Below are 16,563 nucleotides of genomic sequence, written 5' to 3' on the forward strand. Positions count from 1 at the left end.
GGGTGGGAAACCCCTGTCATATCTTTTTCTTTTTCCTTCCTTATTTTCTTATCTTATTCATTCTGAATTACTACTATTGAGTCTTTGTTTACTTACACAAATATCATCTGCATTTTCCCACCCCCACCTCAAACAATGTTTTTAAATCAAAAGAATCAAGAAAAAAATTAATTGCTCACTAATAAATGTGTTGCAGATAGTGGGTTTTTTTACTGTATATGATGCAATGGTTTTCAGCATTCATTTGGAAAAACATAAGATGGAAGTGAAGGAGCTGGAGAGGATACTTGAATAGTAGAATAACTCTTCCTGGGCATTTTTAGTAGCAATCTCAATCTATACATGATAATCTTGTCCACTAAGTAAGAGGTGAAGATCAGGTGTATACTGAACTAAAGCAGCTGGACAGGTGGAGATGCATGAGGATAATGTTCAGGCTTCAAGTAAGCAATGAGAATCTGCATGATGGTGCAACAATTCCACTGAGCAGACTGGAAGCTCAAGACAGAAGACTACGATTCAGGACGAGCAGCATCCCAATGTGTTTTACTGTGATTATAAAAAGAAAAGGAGTACTTGTGGCACCTTAGAGACTAACCAATTTATTTGAGCATGAGCTTTTTTTTTTTTTTTTGAGCTCATGCTCAAATAAATTGGTTAGTCTCTAAGGTGCCACAAGTACTCCTTTTCTTTTTGCGAATACAGACTAACACGGCTGTTCCTCTGAAACCTGTGATTATAAAGTGTATCCATGTCATTATAAAAGGAAATACAGACAGCCAAATGGAATTTTTGATGGATGATAAACTCTTTTCAGATAAGTTTATGATATAAAACTTGTTCAATTACCTTATTATAATGGCACAGCTGTGACTCAGCATAAACTAGTCAGATCACTCAATTTTCATATGAAACATTATAATTACCTCTAAGTCTTCTGCAGGCCTTTACATGTCCATTTATAATTTAACCAGAAAATGGTTAAAACTTAATTATGTTAATTAGCATGATTACAGAACTATGATGCTGTCATTTATGATATCTTTGTATTGGGCCATATTCCTTGATGACGTAAATCAGCACTTCTTCATTGGTCCATTTCTGTGTTTTATTAAAGCTGCACAATGATCAGAACCAACTTTACTACACATAAGATTTGGCTTCAGTTGATTAAGAAAAAAATCACGAAAGGATAAGAGGGAGTTATTTGTTCAAATACGTTGCAGAATTAAAACAGCCTGATGCATTGAGTACAAGTCTGAGAGGAAGGAACTCGTGAGTCGTGTTTCCAGCTCTGTTACTGATTCTGCATGTTTCTGGGCAAGCCTTGGCAGCTAAGTTCCCACTTTCATAAAACAGAGATATTACTTAATGGCCTTCTTCACAGATGTGCTATGGGATGTAAGGGAATTAATTGTTTGCAAAACACTAACTATTAAATAAATAAAATTGTGTCAATAATCATCTTTTGTTTATGCATAATCTAATTCTGTATCATTTAAGTAATTTACATTATGTATAATGTGAGACACCTTAAAGGAAACATTAACAACCATTTACATTATTTTTTTAAATTCAGAAACGTTAACTCTAAAATGAAAAATTTGTGAAATACAGATGTTGCCAGCAGGAAACAAAAACTACAGATACTCAGAACTCAATGAAGAGAGAGAGACCTACGTAAGGCAGAATATGTGGAGCACTGGGACTTTTGCACTGACACACTATGAGCATTCACTAGGCACGAACTCAGATTGTAAGTTACAAACATATTTAAAATCTATTTATACAATCAATGGAGGTCACAGATCACCTCCATATTGGTGCACGTAACAAAATTCATTCCACACATGTGTGGGGAAAATTAGAGGGAACACTGCTACTGAACATCACTTAATGCAATTTAAATAAAAAAAGATGAATGGAAGGAATAAATTCAACAAAACAAGTTCGCAATCTTCCCCAACAGATTGCTTTGGTGGTAAGGGAGGACTGCTTGCAGTTCCTCTTCTTTCCACTTCAATAGGAGAACAAGTAGTCACTGGAAAACACCACATGAACTCAAGCATTTCACACCTAACAAAAGCATGTAGTCTCCAGTTCAACCCTTCACTATTTAGCAATAATAAGTGTATCATATTTTACACACACACACACACACACGCAAAAGTGGATATTTTCTGATAATATATTTGCTGTGAATATTTGAAGATAGTTTCAAATTCATAAGAAAATGTTGCAGCAGAGACCTCTAAGAAGTTTTTCAAGACCAATCCGTGCCCAGCTCTGCAGATTTTTTTCAACTTGGGGTAATCCTTGCTTTAATTAAAAGAAGTCTCTGTTAAAAATTCAGTTGACAGTAGAAATAATAATGAGCCATTAGAGGATTTTGTATCTTCAGTAAATAAAAAGGAAACAAAAAATGAAAAACTAAGAAACACTGAATTGCATGCTCTAATTTGATGAAACCTTGTAAAAACACGTAAAACCATAAAATCGTAACTCAAAAGTGCACAGTGGGGCATTTGGCCATCAACTGTGTCTAAAAAACAGAATGTTGCACTCCAAAAAAAAATGAATCAGGAACACCACATACTTAGTGGAACCATGAGGCAATACAATGAGTCTCAATGGGGAAGTATGAAATTGCAAGTTGTGTTAGATTATCATGGAAATCAAATTAAATGAGTTTCAGAAGTACTGCTTGAAGATAAAACAAAAGAAAAACTAAAGGAAGCTCTAAAATTTCCACATACTAGCTGCCCTTCTGAGATCAGTTTGAATAACGCTTTGTGTTCATGATTGTAGAGCTGGGACTGAACCAAGACCACATATTATGAATATCCCAAACTTTGGGGAGGTTTGGATGTAGATCCACACTTTATAGCTGTCACTGAAAGCACCTCTGTATTCACACCTACACACTACTGTAATAATCTTTGTGCAAAACATGCTTTGTGAGGTATCACTGAAAAAACTAGTAACACACTGATCAATATGCTCGTGTATGTACGAAGTGCATATTAAGAGTTATGAGCATAAGCCTAAATTATGACTACAATGTGCTTATCAGACAAGTCTGGGGATGGAGTAAACTGGTTTCTCAAGCACAAAGTACAAGCTAATGCCTCTAGCCAGGTGCCATCAAAGTTGATTGGCAATCACCTGTCAAGTGGCCATTCTTTGGCAATGAAGGTGAGGCAGGAACAGATCAATCTGCATTTTAGCAAAAAAACAAACAATCATGAGACTCCATGTCTCCTTCCTCACAGCTGGAATGAACTTTATCTAGGAGTAACACTCAGGAAAATGCATTTCAAAAGGTGACTGGAATATAAAAGTGAGGGGCAAAAACACCACAGATTCTCTCTCTCTTTCTCACTCTCTCTTTTTCACCTAAGACGACAAAGGAACCAGCTCTTTGACTCTGGGGGGAGATCCTGACCTGAGAATTTGGTCAGTCCTGTTGCTGGGAATAGGTGGTAAGGATTTTACCTTGAACCAAGTCTAACTTGTTAAGTTTTAGCTACTAGAAAGTGTTTATCTATTTCTCTTGCAACCATTTCTGACTTTAATATCTTGTACTCACTTAAAACCTCTCTCTTTGTAGTTGAACAAATTTGTTTTATTTTTAATCTAAACTAATCCAGTTTTAGGGTTTGAACTGAACTGTTTGGTAACTCCAATTAAAGTAGCAAACTTTTGAACATTGACCCTTTACAGGGGCAACAGACCTCTAATATCTGAACTGTCCAGGAAAGGGCTGGACAGGGCAGAACACACATTTTGGGGAAAATTCAGGACTGGGAGTGTGCTGGAGTCACCTTGCAAGTTGTAACCAAGGCTGGTGGAAGCCAGAGCATGACTGGAATGTTGCTGACAGGCTGCTGGGGTCAGAGTAGCTGGACCAGGGCTATAGCTATACACAGACACTCAGGGTGGACTTGCACATTGGCTGTTTGTGAGTAGCCCAAGTTCAGACCTCGAACAGAAAAACATTGAGAGGCACCCCAAGTTGTGGGGCAGGTGGTGAGACGACCTCTCGCTGGTCTGGATTGACCAGAATGTGACAATAGCTCAATCCCTTCTTGTGAATATGGTTATTTCAGCATCTCTGTTTGTTGCAGTTAGGAATTTGATCTAACAACTGCTTTAAATAAATGTGGATAAATCCTCTTCTCTTTGTATATGATTACTCAAACATATTTGTATAGCTCATGATATAGGGCTTGTTTCACATCTTTCTGAGTGGTAAGAGCATAATTACTCCCAATGGTTTTCACTATACACCTGAACTGACTTAAATGTTATTGTAGTCAGCCTTTTTTACATTAGAAGTTAAGTAGATATGAACCGGAGGAAGGCAGGGCATGAGAACCAGCCTTGGAAAGCCCATGGCTCCACAGGAATTTAAAGAACTCCTCAGATGCTTTCAGTTAACCCTAAGAAATTTTTAACATACCCAGTTTTGCGCACACCATTTGCAATTATGCATCACCACAGGTGCTCTCAATATGATTCTTCCCTATAAAAGTACTAGAGAAGCATGCTAAAGCCTGAATTCTATAGAAAAAAAGATGAACCAAGAATAAAAGCTAAGCTGCCAGTTCTTCATAGCAGGCACTAACCTCATTCTCCCTTGCTGTAATCACTGGCAGATCAACACAGAACTGAAGAGACAACGTATCCCAAATTTCCAAGTGGGCAGCTCAATTACCTTAACTCCTTTCTGCTCTGGAAATACATTATTGAGGGGTTAGGTTTCCATTTTTCAGTAAATGTGAACTTTCAATAACCTTTTTGATGGGGGGGAATTAATGAGAAACTTTGAAGACAAAAAATGGTTCAATTTCAGATCGTGCTAAATGAAATTAAAGTTGAAATTTCTCAGGGGACTAGTTTTTCATTTTTCAGTCATCTCTAGTCTAAAATATTCTGCAGTCAGTAACAGATACATTTTTAAACAAGATTTTCTTTTGGGGGGGGGCTACTATTTATCACAGTTTCTGCTCTAAATCCTTGGCTAAAAACAATAGGCATATGGATTTAACTATACCAGTATAGAAAGGGGAATCAGCTAGACTGGCACTGCATCCACAGTAGGCGGGTTGTACTGGCAGAACTACTTCAATAACAAAAATCATACCCCTAACCAAAAAAAGTATATCAGTACAAGATGTGTGTGTAGACCAGGCCTAATACATAGAGTAAGAGTTGCCAGTATGGAATAGAAGCTTTAGCTGCCAATCTCTCTCTCTCCATTAGATTTCCTTACTCAGTAACATTTCAAAATTTTCAAAATTCTTGCAGCTACACCCTCTGCTACTCAGCTATTCATTGTTTTCCAGCAGTGGAGGATTGAAAGCGGTTTATTTTGCAACCTTACACATAGCCAAAGAAAATGCACTCAGAAGAGCCTTAAATCAGAAACCATAAGAATCTCACACACCGTAATAATCTAACCAGGATCTTTAAACAGATTTGATCCCTCATACATTAAGGGTAATTGAACAAACCACTGCTCAAGATGAAACTTGTCCCAAATACTTCCTTTACTTATCCCCTCTCCATTTCAATTTAATGTAGGGCCTTTAGCCTTTAATCCTTTTGGGGAAAGCTGCCTGCCCCCAAAGTGCATGTATGATTGACTCAAATTCAATGTTAAATACACATGCAGAAATTAAGGCCTCCCTGTTGCCTCCTCATACAGAACCACCCTCACTATGGGGCTGGGGAGCTGCCATTCTCTCCAACCCTTCCTTACCTTTAACCTGTTTAATTATCTTTCCCATCTCCCTCCCTACCCTACCCAACTCAGTCCCCCCCCACTTTTATTCTCCCTTCATACTCTCCCACAGCCTCCTGTTCCCACCCCACTGCTTACAACCACCTGCTCACACTTTTCTCCTCATTCACAGTTGTCTACAGCTCACAAATATCCTCTGCCACTTTCCGTTCCACTGAAACCACTCACTACCTTCCTAAGCCTTTTCAATCTTCCACTTTCTCCCAACCACTGCACTCCCTGTCTCCGGATGTACCTCTTCAGCCTCAACATTCCCTATCCAGTTCCTAACTATGGACAGGCAGCCTGGATTCTGCCCAATTAAACAACAGTGGGTGATGGTAGCCATCTTTACTAGGGACAGCCTCAAGCTTCATTCAAATACTGTATGGAAATCGTGGCCATCTCAACTGAGGGCAGGTTTGCTTCAGCTCAGCTGAAGATTATTCCTGAATAAAGGAACAATTGTGATTTTGACGCCAGGAATCATGAGACCATGTGAAACTTTAAAAATAACAAACTAAATATTAATATTGCAAGATTTGTAGTAAAATCTCAAAAGCTGGCATCATGTATGACATTTTACACATTTCAGCAAATGGATGAATCTTTCACACAAAGGCTGCAGAGACTTTAGATCCCAAAATGTGATTCTCTAACTTGAACAGAGAAGCCTTCACTCAGAACAAGATAGACTGTGGCATGCTGGGACCAGCGGTATCTAAAGGCTATACTTATATGTTAAAAATAAGGACAAATGCCATCTCAATTTTACGCAAATTGTATGTGGTTTTGGAGTTCCTGGCAAAATACCAATATACCCCTCAGTTACACAAAGTATGGGGCAAGACAATTAATTATTAAAAATATGTATTACTGTTTCTCCTCTCTTGCGCGCCTGTGTGTGTGTGTGTGTGTATACTAAACACACACATTGTTTCAGCAAAAGATATCACATTACCCACACTGTTCATGTCTAATTGTCTGGCATATGAGAAAGAGAAACTGATTTTCAAATATTTAACACAGACTGCTGTTATTATGCATAAACTATAAAATATGATTAAAGTCTATATAACGATCATACCATGGATCCATAAATATCCAGTTTGGATGAGCTATTACCAGCAGGAGAGTGAGTTTGTGTGTGTATGGGGGTGGGGGGGATGTGAGAACCTGGATTTATGCAGGAAATAGCCCAGCTTAATTGTCATGCACATTGTGTAAAGAGTTATCACTTTGGATGGGCTATCACCAGCAGGAGAGTGAATTTGTGTGGGGGGGTGGAGGGTGAGAAAACCTGGATTTGTGCTGGAAATCACTTTAGATAAGCTATTACCAGCAGGACAGTGGGGTGGGAATAGGTATTGTTTCATATTCTCTGTGTATATATAAAGCCTGCTGCAGTTTCCACGATATGCATCTGAAGAAGTGAGCTGTAGCTCACGAAAGCTTATGCTCTAATAAATTGGTTAGTCTCTAAGGTGCCACAAGTCCTCCTTTTCTTTTTGCGAATACAGACTAACACGGCTGTTACTCTGAAACCTGACGTTAGATGTGGTTATTGACATGTGGAGGCCATACTGAATATACATTTACTTACAAAGCTGTATAAGTAGTAATGTTTTTCATTTGTGATGTTTGATTAAATGTAGAACAGACTTAAGCTAACACCATACCTTTAAAAATCTACCCTTTTACACCAGTATAACTATATCAGTTAGGGGTGTGAATTTTTTAGGCAGTAATTATGCCAATGCAAATGCTGCAGTTATACCAGTATTGCTTATTTCACTTACTGAACCAGAATAAGATATATTCTATAATGATATAACTACAGCCTGGGCTATACTTAAGTTTTTCTGGCATAGTTGTGTGGGTTAGGAGTGTGCAGAAAAACCAGACCCCTACCCAACATAGCTGTGCCAGCAAAAGCCCCAGTTTACATGCAGTTATAGTGGCAAAAAGTTATTTTGCTGGAATAGCTTATTTCATTTGGAGAATTGTATAAACTGGCAAAGAAACTCTCTTCCTGGTAAACTGGGTCTCCACTAGGAAGGTTTTCCTGGCTATCTATACAGTACTGGCAAACTCTTCCTAGTGTAGAGAAGGCCTGCATCCAGATTAGGTTTTAGAGGTGGTACTAGCCCACTGGGGCCCGAAGCAGGAATATTTGGAGGGCCCTCCTTACCCCGACCCACTCCAATAGGGTCGAGGCAGTCAGGGAGCAGATGGGGTTGGATAGGGGATGGGGTTCCGGGGGGCAGGGAGGGGCAGTTAGGGGCAGGGTGTCCCAGGAGGGGGCAGTCAGAGGACAAGGAGTGGGGGAAGGCGTTGTATGGGTTGGAGGTTCTGAGGGGGGCAGTCAGGGGCGGGAAGTGGGAGGGGGTGGATAGGGTTAGGGTTTGGGGATGCGCAGCCTTCCCCACCCGGCCCTCCATACAGTTTTGGAACCCCGATGTGGCCCTCAAGCCAAAAAGTTTGCCCACCCCTGCTTTAGCCAATCTGCTTCTCCCTCACTCTCCCCTGCCTCTTGAACTGGTAGCTGCGTCACTGCTCCACCCCTCCTGCAAAAGCACACTGACTCCTGCCATTCTGCTACTTTCTTCTCATCAGAGAAGAAGCCAGTGGCTCCTCAGGTCCACTTTGTCCATTCACTTGGACAAAGTTTCTGCTCACCCTGGTTAAGCAGACAAGTGGGTTTTTTCAAGCCCTTTTATTATCTAGCTCATTTCTATTCAACATCTATTATATGAATAAGTCTTAATTTTTAGTATGTTACTTTACATCAGTGCCTGCCAGGACATGTCCAAATAACATGTTCAGGTCTGTCTCAAACATGCTGAGGAGGGGAAACAAAAGGCCACCTGACAGAGTAATTCAAATGGAAACAAAGATTACCTCATGGTTTAGCCCATGAAAATTTAGAATTGTGTTTGTTTCTAAACAGAGTTTGCAAAAAGAAAATCTGCTGATGCGTATGCACTGACTAGAGGATGACATAATATTAAGTGCCGGGGAGACCTGGGACATTTGGACTTCAATTAAAAAAAAACAGGAGTTACAAATGAGGGAGGTTTACTCAGAGCCAAACATTTTGTGGCACAGAAAAGAGAGACAAGTTTAGGAGGTAGGAGATTAAGGATTTTTCTACCATGCTCAAAATGCAGATCATATTTCAGTACTCCATAACTATGCTTAATGGAACTCTAGCAATGCTTTCCATAGTATTTGCATCGACTTAATTATTTCTATCTATCTTCCATTTTTAATTTCTGTGAAGTTATTCATAAGATACTTCATTCTTTCATTTAGGCCAAACAAAAGAGATATCTGGCTTATCTAGGGCACAGAAAAGTGAGCAACTGCTTGGGAATAAGGAAATCAGGCTTGGAGGAAACTGATGTCTCATTACTTATATAATGAGGAGTCTTTAAGGTGCCACCGGACTCCTTGTTGTTTTTGTGGACACAGACTAGCATGGCTACCCCTCTGATACATTACTTACATAATGACAAGTGAGGAATGGCAAAGGCCATTTGAGAGATGGCAAGAATCAGATGGTATACAGGATACCGTTTGTTACAGGTGTATTGTCAGTTACAAAATATTGAGAAGTTCATCTATTATTTTCCAAAATAAAAGGCTGAAACAAACCTTTCATCTTGTAGTATTTGAAAATTTTTCTTTTACATGATTCTAAAAAGTCAACCACATTACAATATAGTCATGGTAGGTATCCGATAAACACATTACTGTAGAACCTCAAATATACGAAAACCAGAGTTACGGACTGACCGGTCACCCGGACACCATGTGAAAACAGAAGTAACCAATCTGGCAGCAGCAGAGAGCCGCCCCCCCCCCCCCAAATGAATACTGTACTATGCATCTTAAAGGTAGGCACATCTGTGCTGCCTGTCCCCACCCCCATGCATGAGGCAACCACTTACAGAAAGACGTTGAGGCTGCCAGCCCAAGGCAGCCGGAGCGAGCCAGCACAGCAGGAGCAGCGCTGGGGTCTGCACCGCTTTCACCCCTCCTCCCCCCCTCCATGCTGAGAGGGGGACGCTGTTTTTACCCCCCACCTGCAGGACAGGGGACACGCTGTTTTCACACACACCCCTGCCAAGAGGGGAACAAGCTTGCAAACTCATGCCAGGGCTGAGTAGGAAGCTCAGGGGCTGCTGAAGCCTGACATGGAGTGTCAGCTGCTAGATCTGGAGCCCAAACTGCACTTTGTTCAGAATTACGGACAACCTCCATTACCAAGATGTCCATAACTATGAAGTTCTACTGTAATCTGTCCAGAGTAAGCATCAGCTATATCTTGTATAACAATTTGCATGCAGCCTGTAGTGTTTCTCCTTTTCAAGGTATGGCAATTATGTTTTGGCAACCAAAATTAGATAACTACCCTGAAATTCAATGGAAGTTGCATATGCAGTTGGGTGTTAGCATAACTCTTGTTTTCGCACCTATGCGGCATATCTCATCCATAGATCTCAAAACAGTCTTCAAATGGGGATAATTATATTTATCCTCATTTTACAGATAAGCCAACTGAGTCACAAAACTATGAAATGATTCACCTAAGGTAATTGCAGTGTTGTTGTAGCCTGACAAAGAGCACTGTGTAGCCTGAAAACATCTCTCTTTCACCAATCAAAGTTGGTCCAATAAAAGATATTACCTCATCCACCTTGTCACCTAAGGGTACACAGAAGATCTGTCACAGAGCTGGGAACAGAACTTACATCTACTGATTCCTAGTCTAGGTTCCTATCCACTGGACCATGCTACCTCCAATAAATCAGAACTGGTCTAAGCTTTTAAGCCATTTCATACAATACAGAGACACAAGTGGTGCTCCTATTTTAGACCATACTGTAATCCAAGCATGTTGAACAGAAGTTCATCAAAATGTTTAGATTTCAAACTATTCACATATTTTAGTAAGTTTTACTTAAGTCTTGTAACTCCAATAAAACACTGGAACATCTAATAAACTGCCATTTTATATGCTTTCCAGTAAGAAGAAGTGTGACTTCAATTTTCAAGGGAGTCTCCGGCTGTGTGGAACGTCATATGGTCACATGTTCTAAAGCTGTTCTTTCTTCCAACTCAGTATTAAGAACAAACAGGAGAAGGATATTTTTAAAAACAGGACATATCTATGGTAGACAAATTCTCAATTTTGCCAGCTCTAACCACACTGCAACAAGGCTACCTTGTTCAGAAAACTGTTAGAGCATATTCATGTCTAAGAGTAATGTAATTACCAGACTACGTAATAACTGCCTCAGCTCCCAAGACAAAGTATATGGATGAGGTGTAATGTGTGGTTTGAAGGGCAGACAGAAGAGTCTTAAATGGCAATCTGTATTTACTGCCCTACTCTAGCGCTAGACTAGTAATAATATGATACAGCAAACAAAAGCCTTTCAGACATACACTGGGGTGACCAAACTGTTGGCATGTGGAATGCAATCATTAAAAATTGAAGTTCTTGGCTGCAAATGCCCCAAGATTATTACTATTTGCTGTCAGCACAGCAGGTGTCCTGACTTTCTGCTTGTCTACCCATTTTTCATCTCACACTCCATTTCACCATGAAGCTTTCTGCCTGGCCCAAGGCAGATAAAATAATCTCCTGACTCCATTCCAATTAATTTGCAATAACAACAGAAGCAAATGGAAGCAGGTTACACCACATTCATCTGATACAATGTGGCACAGCTGCTGAGCAGACGGCTTCACTGAGAAAGTTTCTGTGGTACTGCTCAGTATTCTACTGTGTGATTGTAGCATTAGGATAATATCAAGACAGTTTCCAAATTCTTGGAATTTTGTCCATCTCAGATTAAATGGATGTAGCAGTAAGACAAATGCAGCTCTCCTGCTGCTTATTTCACATCTCTCTAGCAGTGCAAAAGAAGTGCAGTCTTCTTGCCCATTCAATCTTTAGTCCATGAGATCAGTCTGTCAACAAGGCTGCTAATTTTTTTAATACAGATCTTCAGCTGGATGAAGAGCAACTGGCTGAAGATGAATCTGAATGAGAATGAACTGCTAGTGGGAAGAGTGAAATGGTTTGATGAACTCTTCTCCTCCATAACAATCACTTTTATCAAAGATTTTCTCTGTAATATTGGTCACTGCCTGGGCTTCCCCCTAGACTCAGCATGGTACTAGGATAGCCAAGTAGTTACAGCAGCAAGACACTAACAACCCATCTGTGACTGGCCAGAAAATGGTGCCTAATGAATGCAGACCTCGCCACAGTGATTCACACATTTGTAACATCTGGACTGAACTAATGCAATTCTTGATATCATGGATCTCAGCCTGGGAATTGCAACGTCCCTCCTTTTCTTTATGTGGCTAGTGGGAACAGGGTCTTGAAACACTGTCAGGGAGGTAGTGGAACTTTTTTCTAATGTACCATGCAGTCATACTAAAGAAAAGGCCTCATTCCCTTTCTTTACATGCCTATTGGGAACAGGGTCTTGAAACTATGGCAGGGAGATATTGAAATTTTTTTCTATTGTAACACACAGTCACAGTAAAGCAAAGGTTGAGAACCACTGCTCTATATCTGGAAAACAAACTACATGCCCTGGGGCAGTTCCAGCTTGTTCAGAATGCAGCAGCTTGACTATTCAGCAGGAACATATGACCCCAACAAACCATTCTCTGGATTGGCTCCCCACTGTATACAGTTCAAAGTCACTGTTCTGATTTTCAGAACCTTGCACAGAACTGATCCTGGCTATCTGAGAGCACATCCCTCCATCCATGACTATGATCCCCTACAACAGCTGAGTTTCACTAGAACGATGATATTGCCAACCAAACGGAATAGGTTTGTGTTTGCAGAAGACAGAACCTGCACAAGAGCTGCATCAGGAATATGGAACTCACTGCCAGATGAAATAAGAATGACCCTTAATACTGCTGTATTCAGGACAAAATGTAAATCCCACCTGTTCGCCCAGTATTTCGCACAATAGTATCCTCATTCTCATAAATTCATTCATTACAAAATAAAATATAAAAACCCTGATCCTGCTTCTAGAGGCATTGAAAGGAGGAAGAAAACTCCATCATATTTTAAGCAATTAGATAAGATCAGATCCTACAGTGATGAGTGCCATATAAATACAGTGGAACCCCCATTATCTGATCTAATTGGGATCAGGGTCAGATCGGATAACCAAAAATCTGGATAAAGCGAAAAATGGGCGGTTGGTTTCCCGTTGTCAGCCCCGAGCAGCGGGACCCCCGCTGCTGTCAGCCCCGGGACTGGTGGTTGAGTAAATATGGAGAGCTGAATTATGGAGGCTCAATTAAACAAAGTTCTACTGTATCCAAATTGAAAGTTGGGCTTTTAAATTCTATCTTATGTTAATATCTACTTGGCACATCACTAAGTTGGCTCTAATATTAATGATCTCCAAAGAAGCAGCATTCAGTTAGCTTCTTATACTCTTTCCTTCCTGCCTCCATTCACTCACCCTCAGTTCTCACTTGAAATCTCAGATGTGGGGTCAAATTAATATATGGATACTTGTGAGGGGTGAGTACCCCACACAGGCCCTGAATGAGTTAATGTGGGCCTGAGAGGCCAATTATGTTACCGGCTGCACTTGGAGTCAGAGCCAGGCTTAACTGATGATGAAGCTCAGCTGGGCAGGAGCAGGCTGGTTAGTACAAAGAGACAAAGTCTGTAGCAGAAGAGGGGCTGCAGGGGAGTGTCTGCAGTGACTTGCTGGGAACAGAGAGGTTGTCAGGAGGAAACCCAAGGGGAAGAATAAGTCCTGGGACCCTACCCTGACTGGAGAAGGCTGGCAAACAGCCACGGAAACATAAAGCAGCTACTGGGGTGCAGCAGGCCTCGTGGTGAGCCCTGAAAGAAGGGAATAATTTGGACTGCCAGAGACAGAGAGACCTGGAAGATGTTCTGTGGAGGAACAGAGTAAAGGGAACTTAAGAAGTTTGAAAGGGCAAGCCTGAGAAAGATTGGGTAAGAAGGAGCCAAGGGAAATAGCAGAAAGGAGAAGGACTGCACGGACCTTGGCTGCTGGTTATAGGTTCCCTGGGCTGAAATCTGGCCTAGTGTATGGGCCCACTGGGAAGGTAGCCTGAGTCCAGAGAATGGGACTAGAACACTGGAAAGCCCTAAGGCAAGGGTGTGAAGACCAGGGGCCTGGAGATGGGGAGGCTCAAGAAATCGGACTGTTTTATGGTGGGTTTCTGTTATCTTGAAAGGGGCAACTAAACCATGACCTGGTCAGAAGGCCAAATTACAGGGAGAAACATCACTGCAGCAACGGAGCAAGCATCAGCATATGGTGCCATGCAGGGGAGAGAGATGCTATGCCACAACTACCCAGATGGAGGTTCTTTTGCTGCGTGACCTTCCTTTGCAATGCTCAACTGATCAATATCAGCAGCAATAGAATCCAGTAATTCTACCCACAGGTAAGGAATGAAAGAAATTGCTGCAGTAGGCGAGAGAGAAGTTTTAAGTCAGCCATGGATTATTCAAACTACATGCACACTTCTGACTAAGGAGTAGGTGAGGACATGTCCAAGGTCATGAAAAAAAATCTTTCCTTTGTGCCAGTCCCATCCTTACTGACATATATCACTATTACACAACAGGTCCAGACAAGCAAAATTAGACAGAGCAAAACATGAACACACATTTATCTACTGCACAATATATTTTCTATTAGGAAGAAATGTATGCATTGAAATTTGCCCACACTGAATAAAAAATAATTCACTTTTGAGCTCAGTTGTTCATTGGCCTCTTTTGAACAAAGACGCTTTGCCAAATTGTGCATGGTAATGTTGCAGGGTGGAGTTATGCCTGAAGGAATTAAACTCAGACAACTCTGTTCAGTTCATCTGATGCTTAAACAATATTTGTTTACAGTTTTTCCAGTGGTAAATGAACAGGACTATGAACTAATGCATTATTCTAATTCACCCAATCCACTAGCTACTTGAAGGTTTCATCAAAGATGCATATAACCAACCAAGCCGGAGTTCACTCACATTCATATAGTGAGATAATATTGTGTAAAAATGGCTTTAGGCATTACAACTTTTGATCTAAATCCAAACTACAGCATTAGGCATACAGCAAATGTCAAGTATACTATACGCACATTTGAGAAAAGGCAAGTAACTGTGCTACAAAGACAGGTTATGACCGACAGTGGCATATATTAACAGCCCTTGCTCGGCCACGGAAACACTGGGGAGCAAAGCCCTTTTACTCCCCTGTCCAGATTGTACTCCAGCCTTGGGGGAGGGAAAGCAGAGTCTACTTGCAAGATACTAATCCCCAAGAGCAAGTGGGTGGGGAGTGGAAAGGACCACAAATGAGAAAAGCCCTGTCTCTTCTGTCCCAACTCATTTTTGAGAACTGTTGCACCTCCCTACTGTAGAGACTTTGATGCTTTCAGACACTGATTTTTCTTGATGTGAATAGTTTTCCTAATTTGTGTTGTGATTATAAAAACAGTTAGGTTACAAACCACTATTTAGCAGTAATCATGCTAATAAAGATCAACATCTAAGCACGCGTAAGTCTATTCAGTATAGCATCAGGACAGTTTTCATAAGTCTTTGCCCAAACAAATTTACAGATGCCACATATCTTTCAATTTCTGGTATCTTAATATCCAATTATATTCATTTATACATATCAGAACACAAATCCCCCCACACAACTTTCCACTTATCTCTATTCAAGTATGCTTGTAGTACAAACTACTATTCAACAGCAGTCCCACCAATCCCATAAATTATATAGAAAGGAATATCATATTTCACAAGAAAGCTAACAGCATGAAGCTTTGGAACACACAGGTGTGGAGAAGAGCAGGTGCACATCCCAGCACTGAACAACAGGTTGTTTAGCAGACATTCCTTAGCTGAAAGAACTACAATGCTCTCTATTCTGGACTAAGTGTGTTTGGGAGGGAAAGTTCAAAGGTGATAACTCTCAGAGTGGTAATTTTAAGAATGTCTATTTTGTTCCCAGACCTCCTATAGTAAATACCCTTTTGACAGATAAAGTCAATTGACCTTTGCTTTACAGAAATCCCTTGAACACTGCCTTCAAAGCTTTAACATTTTCTCTTGGGAGGTTTATTGCACTGTGAAATCTGTTTTTACCAAATATACAGAGATACAACTAGTTTTTAGAGGCAGAATTCTTCATGTCAACCACATATGGACAAATAAAATTGATATTACACATCAACATGTTCATCAAGTTTACCATCTCCGGGAAGGTAAGTGGAACATATATAAGAACTTCAAATGGCCCTCTACTGCTGGTTCTAGTCATTGAAATACACTTAAAACTGTGCTTCTAATAACCACACTGTTCATAAAACCTTAATTTCACTGAACAAACACATTTATATCACAGGAATAAAGAACAATTGTTCTACAGACGACTACTTTATTTTAGAGCCAGTATTGGGGGAAAAACAAATGTCAAGTTAACTATAGGTTTGTACAACCATTTATATAATAAACCATACATTCCGATTGTTTGAGGACGTGTAAACATTAACCACAGTTGTTTAAATCATTGTTGTAAATTCTCCTTTGTAGTTTTTCATATTACATAGCGTGCTACATTAAAAAGTGTTCTAGTTTAAATGACATTCTATTCTAATACTGGTTTGGAGAAACCTTTCTAACCTATCTGAAACTAGTATATTACTGTCAAAAGGTTTGGTTTGCCTAAC

At 40.3% G+C, this 16,563-nt stretch overlaps 1 protein-coding gene across 5 annotated transcripts in view; it reads right to left on the minus strand.

The window, feature by feature from the left end:
* QTGAL (queuosine-tRNA galactosyltransferase) overlaps positions 1–16,563 on the minus strand; it is a 296,108-nt gene that overhangs the window by 233,575 nt on the left and 45,970 nt on the right. The gene's annotated exons all lie outside the window — the stretch shown is intronic.

The sequence above is a fragment of the Lepidochelys kempii genome, chromosome 14 (genome assembly GCF_965140285.1).
Source record: "Lepidochelys kempii isolate rLepKem1 chromosome 14, rLepKem1.hap1, whole genome shotgun sequence".
NCBI lineage: Eukaryota > Metazoa > Chordata > Testudines > Cheloniidae > Lepidochelys > Lepidochelys kempii.